The sequence below is a fragment of the Mus musculus genome, chromosome 3, assembly GCF_000001635.26.
Source record: "Mus musculus strain C57BL/6J chromosome 3, GRCm38.p6 C57BL/6J".
NCBI classification, from domain to species: domain Eukaryota; kingdom Metazoa; phylum Chordata; class Mammalia; order Rodentia; family Muridae; genus Mus; species Mus musculus.
The window spans coordinates 122,630,261-122,639,518 of NC_000069.6; the positions used below are offsets into that span (position 1 = coordinate 122,630,261).

A 9,258-nucleotide genomic window follows, 5' to 3' on the forward strand; every position below is an offset into this window, starting at 1 on the left:
TTTTGTTTTTTGTTTTTGTTTTTGTTTTTGTTTTTGTTTTTGTTTTGAGACAGAGTTTCTCTGTATAGCTCTGGCTGTCCTGGAACTCACTTTGTAGACCAGGCTGGCCTCAAACTCAGAAATCTGCCTGCCTCTGAGGTCTCCCGAGTGCTGGGATTAAAGGTGTGCACCACCACGCTCGGCTCATAAGTGGATTTCTTTTGTGTTCTTTACCGTGTAACGAGGATGGTCTTGAACTCTACAGAGTGTTTTGTTATTATTGTTAATTTTATTTTTGTGTAGATGGGTGTTTTGCCTGCAGGTATGACTGCCACTCCTACATGTGTGTTGTGCCCCAGAGGCCAGACAAGAAGGTTGGGTCCCCAAAGCTGGAGTTACAAAGGGTTGTGAGCCACCCAACCTCTGGGGGGAAAAAAAGCAGCCAGTGCTCTTAAAGAATGAGCTGTCACTCCAGCCCCCAAGCTCCAGTTTCCAGCACCATCTCCTCAATTCAATCTAAAAGCCTCACTAGGGTAGCCATTACTGCTCATATTTCCATGACCACCTAAATGGTCTCTTTTAAGTCCCAGGTTTCCCTCAGTTGACTTCTGAGCCTTCAAGAGAATCATCCTTATCTTTCTATCCATGACTGTCTGGACTTTTCTGACTTAAGCCTCCAATCTATCCAGCATCTATCCATTACCTAGTCCACTTCTTCATTTTCCAGTACTTGATATACAAATAGCCACACTTTCTGCCGATTTTCTCTCTTGGGTTTTGGTGGTGCTATCAGAGAGTAGCCGTGAGATTCGATTTCTTTTGTTTCGCAGTTCTGGAGGAAAGGACTTCCTGCTATGCCATCCATGGCATGATGACAAGATGGTAGAAGGCAAGAGATCAGGAGGAGGCCACTCATTTAAATAACAAACCCATCCTCTGGTTAACTACCCGTTCCTGTGTTAGTGATATTAACTCACTTGTAAGGGCAGAGCCCTGATGACTAACCGCCTCCCACTTACTGCATTGAGGATCCTGTTTCCAACACAAACACATAACGAGATACATTCAGACTATAGCAGCTACTGAGAGACGACAATCTTTGTTTAACTCCAAAGTAACAGAGTCTTTCCATACATTATGATAACCCATGCTTCTCTTTCATAATTTCATTTCTCTCTCTCTCTCTCTCTCTCTCTCTCTCTCTCTCTCTCTCTCTCTCTCTGTGTGTGTGTGTGTGTGTGTGTGTGTGTGTGTCAGAGAGAGAGAGAGAGAGAGAGAGAGAAAGAGAGAGAGAGAGAGGCATAATCTCAAGTTACCTAGGCTGGCCTTGAACTCCAGGTTCAAGCAGTACTGTGATTACGGTATGGACCACCAGGCCCAGCTCAATCTTTGCTTCTTACTCGGGTTCTGACATTTGTGATTAATTGTCATTTGGTATTCCTATCACATATTATCAGTTTACTTAAGATAATACATCCAGGAGCTATTGAGACGGCTCTGTAGTTAAGATCTTGCTTCTCTTCTGATCTTGCTTCTCTTCTTCCCCGTCACCTGTGTGACTGTTCTCTAGTGCCTGTAACTCCAGCCCCAGGGACTCTGACATCCTCTGGCTTCTCTGGGCACTGCATACATGTAGTAAAACACTCATACACATAAACTAAAAGAAACCCAAAATACTATACATCGCAAGTGTGCATCCTTCATGGCAGAATCATATACACTTAAGTAAAAACTTGATAATTTCCTTAGTGGCAATAACAATGTGGTATGCTGAAAACAAGCATTAGGGTTAAAATGGAAGTTAGGGTTAAAACGGAACAGTCGGGGATACTGCCGAAAGAAGGTAATGAGACTTCAGCTAGGTATATAGCCAAGACCAGATAGGAGGAAAGACAGAGTTCTGGTCTTGAAATCCCAGTTCTGTTCAATCCAGTCCCCAGCAGGTGCAAAGCGATCACTGCCCTTTCCCCTAGTAAACGTCCCAACGTCATGGGCAGTGAATCCCTCATTGAGATTCTTGCAATTGTGGGTAAGGATAGCTTCTAAGAAACCATCCGCCTGTTTCACAAAGGACACCATCCCAAACATCCTTGAGAATGGGGAAGGGGAGGAGGAATGGCAGACAAGGGAGGAAGGTTGGCAGGCAGGGGAGGAGGGATGGCAGATAGGGGAGGAGGGATGGCAGGCAGGGGAGGAGGGATGGCAGAGCAGAACCTGACACTCAAACTAGTCCTCCCTCCACTCTGGAGAGCGGATTTAATTTTCATGCCTGCTTTCTCATCTATCCTAATACACTTTATTTGTTTGTTCTACCTGTGACTTGGCATGAATTCTTCTCTTTTTCTTCTTATTTAGTTTTTATTCATAATCATAAACTTAACTTTGCAATCCAGCTAGACTTGAAGGGGAATGAGGAAAACATGGAACCCAAGAACTTCAGTGAGAGCAGAGATTACAGGACATTGCGAGCAGATGGGGTAGGGACGCTCTACTGAGCTACAGAAGGAATGGTTTGATGGGTAAAATGCCCACAAGTCAAAAGAAATTAGAGTTGTCCACAGTCGGAAATGGTGATCTTCTTGCTGGTCTTGCCATTCCTGGACCCAGAGCACTCCATTGCTTCAACATGACTTCTTTCACCTTCCCAGAGACCACATGCTTGCCATCCAGCTATTCGGTCTTGGCAGTGCAGATAAAAATCTGGGAACCGTTTGTGTTTGGTCCAGCATTTGCCATGGACAAGATGCCAGGACCTGTATGCTTCAGGATGAAGTTCTCATCCTCAAATTCCTCCCCGTAGATGGACCTGCCGCCAGTGCCATGTGGTGTGTGACGTCACCACCCTGGCACACGAATCCTGGAATAATTCTGTGAAAGGAGGAAGCCTTATAGCCAAATCCTTTCTCTCCAGGACTCAGAGCATGGAAGTTTTCTGCTGTCTTTGGAACTTTGTCTGCAAACAGCTCGAAGGAGATGCGGCCCGAGGGCTCATCATCGGCCGCGATGTCGAAGAACGAACATGGTAGGGTAGACCATGGCTGCAGCAAGCGGTGAAAAGTGGTCCCATATAACTGCCCTGGTTGGGATAAAAGAGAATGTTCTTGGGGGTGGGGGTGGGGTGGGGAGTGGCAGGGGGGTATCACTCCTCATCCACAATTTCCAAACTTAATTAGGGTTTTTGGCTGGGGCACCAGCTTAGGACCTTGAACACAGCAGGGAACTCTGCCACTGGGTTGTGTTCCCAGCCACTTCAGCTGAGATTCTAATTCCCATTTCAAAACCACTGTAACTCAGATCTCAGATATTTCTGAGGGAGTTGGTCTTCTCATTTATTTTATGTCACCTAGGTGGTCTCTAATACAAGGCATTCTAGTGAATGTTGGTTGGAATAAATTCCTGTGCAAGGCTCTCAAATTTAGCAGCTAAAAAGCCACAGAACTACCACTTGAATTCAAAGCTCAGAAATTGAAAGTGTTGCACAGAATGGATTTAAACAATTATGTACCAACTAATGATGGAGACACACCCTGAGAAATGTCTTATTGCATCGAAGTGCATTTATCCCAAGATGTCTACTAGCTGAAATCTTATACACCACCAACATAAACACAACCTGTGGTTCCCCACGACACTAGCATGTGCCCTAGGACTAGACTAAAATATCAGTTGTTATCTGAAATTCAAATTTAATAAAGAATCCTGATTTTTATCTGGAAATAACAAATACTTTATGCATTAAACCCCAGGGCTGAGGGCTTTGGAGTAGATTTATCTACACCAGGGATTTTGGACAGTTAATGGATCCTTGAAGTAGTTTGTAAACGGCGCTCGCTCCTTTGTTCGTTGTTTGAGACAGGGTTCCTTGTAACACAGGCGGCCTCACACCCACTCCATAGGGAACGACGATTTTAAACTCCTGATTATCCTGCTCCTGCCTCCCAAGTCCCAGAATTACAGACATGCACCAACAAGCCTGGCTTATAAAATATTTTTAATAGATGTGTCTGTCGTGCTTTTCCTGGGGAACAGAGGGGAGGCCTTTATTACTGATTCCTAATAAAGATTTAGAAATCTCTTGGAGAACTTTAATGAATTAAAAAAAAAAAATCTGACAAGGTTCAGAACAGTGAGTAAGGACGCTTTCACTTTTGTCTGGAAGAGGAGCTTGGGTGTGTGGCCACGCATATCTGTAGTCCAGCACCTAGAGAGTGAAGTAGCCTTACTATTCTCAGGTCAGAGACAGCCCCCGTGCAGAGTGAGTTCGAACCTAGCCTGAACTACAAGAGTGAAAGACCCTGTCTCAAAACTCCAAAAAAACCCCAAACCAAACCAACCAACCAAACAAACAAACAAGAAAGAATGAAAGAAAGAAAGGAAGGGAGGAAGAAAAAGGGAAGGGAAAAGGAGGGGAGGGGAGGGGAGGGGAGGGAAGGGAAAGGAAAGGAAAGGAAAGGAAAGGAAAGGAAAGGAAAGGAAAGGAAAGGAAAGGAAAGGAAAGGAAAGGAAAGGAAAAAGAAAAAAATAGGCCCTTAAAGACCACATAACAGAATGCTTTTGGAAGGGATGCACAGAAAACAGGGACGGAGGGATGAAGAGATTGAGCCGATCTTCCTGCCCTCTGCTACTCTTTTGTGCTAGCTGATTTTTCTCACAAGGTTCACGTTTTGTTTACTTAAAAGAGTTTGCAACTACAAAACAACAGTAATGAACCCTAGCAGTATCCAGGCCTCCCCCAGGGGCCCAGGGTGTCAGCATTTCTAATTCTTTAGTGTGTTGTGTTTAAACGTTAAGAGTACACACAGTTCCCAGGGGCATTTACCCAAACAAACAAACAAACAAACACAAATGCATACAACTTTCACTCAATACACACTATCCCTTGAGTCTCCCAGGAAAAGAGTCAAAAAGTAAACTGACTCTTTTCAGGCTGGGGCAGGGATGCTCTGTTTGGAACTTAAAACAGTCAAAGCACTCAGTGGTCAGCAGTGGGCAAGACCGGAAGTTCCTAAGGGGTTCAGTTGCAATTGCAGGCTCAGAACAGCAGACTCTTAATTAATGTTCTTGGCCACCAGAGCACGGCAAGAGGTAATTGAGCCTTTATTTATACCCCTAATAAGCGAGCTGCCTTTTCTCTGCTTGCACTGGGCAGGGCCAAGAATAACAACAGCCGGATGTCCTGCCACTCCTGGAGACTTCCCGTGTTCTGGCGACCTAAGAATCTGCCCAGCTTCAAGGTGACACGCCACCTGCTCTCACTGCTGCTTATTAACTCGCACATGCCATTTGGCTTTCTAAGATTCCTCGACGGGAAAGCCAGCTAGCGTGGCTTGAACAGCCCCGACCGGGATCATTGTTCTGGAGTTCACTGCAGAAAGGGTGTCTCTTTACTGGGACCTTTTTCCATCTCAGCAAAACTGGCAGCCAAGCGGTTCTTTGTAGGCAAACATGCAATCCGAGGAAACAAAACAAAACAAAGAACCTGTTTATGTGGACTGAAGAGGAGGCTCAATGGTTAAAAGCACTTACTGCACCTATAGAGGCCCTGAGTTTGATTCTCATACTCACACCAGGCAGCTCACAAACGACCTGTAACTCCCTCCCTCTCTCTCCAGTCTCTCTAACCTCCACAGGTACTCACATGCAGAAACCCACACAGTCACAGACACGCATACATATAATTAAGAATAAATAAATTAATAAAAAAATTTTTTTGCATACAGATTGTAAATAAATAAAAAAATTTGTGCACATAGATTGTTAAAGAGAAATCTGTTTATTACCTTTTCTTAGTGTTCTGGTTTGCCTGATGCGTCCAGAGGGAAGAAATGGCACAGATCACACGATGCAGTGCATTTGATTATATTCACAAAGCCAACTTGGACACTGCGAGGAGCCCATGCCCTAGAGATGCAGTGAATTTCTTTTGACAGCAATTCTGGGGTTCTTCGGTTTTTAAACTGGGCAATCTCTAGAGGCCATTGCTAAGTGTTTCGTGTATTCTTTGGGAGGTAGTGCTCTAATTCTCCCTCAGTAATCCTGAACTAGAGTCTAACTAGAGAATTCTTAAGATGGCGTTGGGGGTGTTGTTTGACCTGCTCGGGTTTGCTTTAGATGTGTCTGTGGTTTAGTGAGAGTTTAGTTAGATGTTTCAGGCTGGCTCAGAACTCAGAATTTTCCCATCTCAGCCTCCTGAATGCTTAGATTAAGGTGTGCCCTACTACATCAGACAAGCTATATATATGTGCATGTATATGTATATTTATATATAGTGTATATATCTACCATATATATATTAATTTGTGTATACAGATGTTCTGCCTACATGTCTGTTTCTTCACCATGTATGTGTCTGTCAAGGCCAGAAGAGGGTGTCAGATCCCCTGGAACTGGAGTTATAGCTAGCTGTGAGTTGTGAGCTGCTGAGTGGCTGTCAGGAATACACATGCATACACATATGAGTCTATGTGAACACATATATGCTGATGTTGGGTCCAGAGGTTGACATCAGGTGTGTTCCCTATCACTGTCCATGTTACTTTTTAAAATTAACTAATTTGTGTGTATGAGTATTTTGCATGTAAATATGTCTGGGCGCCCTATGGGCTACTCCCCTCTCCTCACGGTAGGAAAGGATGGTCGTCAGCCAAACATGAATCCTGTTTCCACACATTTAATAGTAAGATCCACAGTTTAAATTTCTATTAATTAATTAGGGTGTTTATTAATTTATTGTGTGTGTTGTGTGGCATATGCATGTCACAACATGCAATTCCAAGGACAACTGTTGGAGTTAGGAGTTGGAGTTAGGCTATCAGGCATGGTAGCAGGCATCTTTAGCTGCTGAGTCATCTTTTGCTGGCTCGGTATTTGTAGTTGCAAATGCCTAGCTGTGGGCAGGTGACATGGCTCAGGGAATTAAAGGTGCTTGCTGCCAAGCCATGAACTTAAGTTCACTCTCTGGTGCCAGCAGGTGGAAGGAGAGAACCGGCTCCCACAAGTTGTCTTTGGGCTTCCACAGATGTGCCATGGTACACACCTGTCACAATAAATACTAAAATTAAAAGCCAAATTATCTGACTTTAAAACAAGAGGTATCATACCCTAAAATTATTTCTGAACTTTATAACTTAATTTCCTTCAATGTAGGCTAATGTGTTTCCTGTTTCTTGAGAGTCTTGGGTATGGCCTTCCAAATCTGTGTCTATTTTTGAATACGTCAGTACACTGGAATTTCCCAATCTAGATGATAACATCTTCAAGGACTTGAGCCAGGTCAGTCACAAAGGCATATTAATCCCATCTCTGAGGACAGTAATTAGCCCTGCAGTGTAATGTCTAAGACAGCATAATCTACAAACACTTCAAACAAAATAATTTCTTTAAATTCCTCTAAGGAAAATAAAAAGAATTTTAGACTTTCCAGACAGTTCCATACATCTTAGCTTAGAGGTGAAGTTATTCTTTGTGATAACCAGACGGGATCAGAGTTTGACGCTTCAGTTCTCAGTACACAGCTTCTCCTGTTTGCACAACAACTGTGTTCTAGCATTGTGATGGCTTGGGTTCCCTTGTTCTCATGTCTGCCATGTCCCTGTGCTGCAAGTTGGTGACCTGGGTATACCTGATTTTACACCTTCCATGTTCCAGGAGTACTGTGTGCATGCCTGTTTGCATGTTTGCCATGTTCCCTGCATGCCACCACCTGATGGCCTAACCACATCTGCTTGCACATGCTCCGTGTCCCGGTGCTGCCATTTAGTGGGTTGTACATGCTGTTCACACACCGGCCAGGTTCTAGCACGGACACAAGAGTGGTTTAGACTGGCCTGTCTGCACACATGCCATGCCCTGGGACAGCCACAGGACACCGCAAGAATAGACTTTCACACACCTGCCTTGTCCAGGAGTCACCAAGTAATGGGGTCGTCAATCCGGTTCTTTTTTTTTTTTTTTTTTAAGATTTATTTATTTATATGTAAGTACACTGTAGCTGTCTTCAGACACTGCAGAAGAGAGGGAGTCAGATCTCATTATGGATGGTTGTGAGCCACCATGTGGTTGCTGGGATTTGAACTCCGGACCTTCGGAAGAGCAGTCGGGTGCTCTTACCCACTGAGCCATTTCACCCGCCTGTCACTCCGGTTCTTAATTACGCTGTGTCCCCAAACTTCCAATTGTCAACCTAGGGTCACCTGTTGGGACACATACCATTTCCCAGTGCCACCAGGGGTCGTCATGAGTATACTTGTTCCGGAGTCTGCAGTGTTCCAGCAACACCATGTGTTGGCACAGGCACCTTTGTCCACAAGCCTGTCAAGTCTCAGTCCTGTGAAAGTCTGGGCAAGCCCAAACATTCGTGAATCTCACCTACCAGTTCTGCTGTGTTGCAGTGCATTTGACAACCATGTTCTGTTCCAGGACTGCAAAGTAGGGGATCAGGTTCACCTGCAAGTTGCCTCCTAGCACCTCTACGTGGTAGCAAGCTCATCTATTGACACTCTTTCCACGGACCCAGAATCTCCAAGTGATGGCCTGGGCATTCCTGGTCACTTGTTTGTTGTGTTCCAGTGCTGCCACCTGGTGGCCTGTGTTTACCTGTTCACATGTCTGGTGTGTCTCAGTGCTGCCACCTGGTGGTCTGTACATGTTCGTTTACATACTTGGCTATGTCTCAAAACCCGGGCATGCAGGTTTGAATGCCTGCTGTGTTCTAGTGTTGTGTTCCACTAGGCTGTCTGGGCACACCTGTTCACATGCGCTCTGTGTTCTTATGCTGCCATTCGTTTGTATGCATGCTGAGTCCCAGGGCCAACATGTGGGGGCTTTGGTATATCTGTACTAAGACCTACTATATCTTTGTGCCACAACTTGGTGGTGTGGGAATGCCTGGCTGCAAGCCCGCTATGTCCCAGCACTGCCACTTCATAGCCTGCTGTGTTTGCATGTCTGCTGTGTTACTAGGCCACCAGTGTGATGCCCTGGGCAAGCATGTTGCATGACTGCTGTGTCCCATTGCTACAACATGGTGACCTGGGTAGCCTACTTGCCTGCCTGCTGTGTCCTAGGGTCACTAAGGGGTGGTCTAGGCATGCCTGTTGTCACACATGCCATGTCTTAGTATAATGCCTGTTGGGATGCATGCTGTTTCCCCGTGCCACCATGTTGAAGAATTCCTTATGTACACATCTGCCAAGTCCCAGCACCACCCCGTGGCAGAATAGCCACTGGAGTTCAAATGTGTACCACATCCCAGTAGTGTCGTGCCGTGTTCTGGACTCA

At 45.1% G+C, this 9,258-nt stretch overlaps 1 pseudogene; it reads right to left on the reverse strand.

Moving 5' to 3' along the window:
* Nucleotides 2,324–3,037, reverse strand: Gm5981 (predicted gene 5981; annotated as a pseudogene).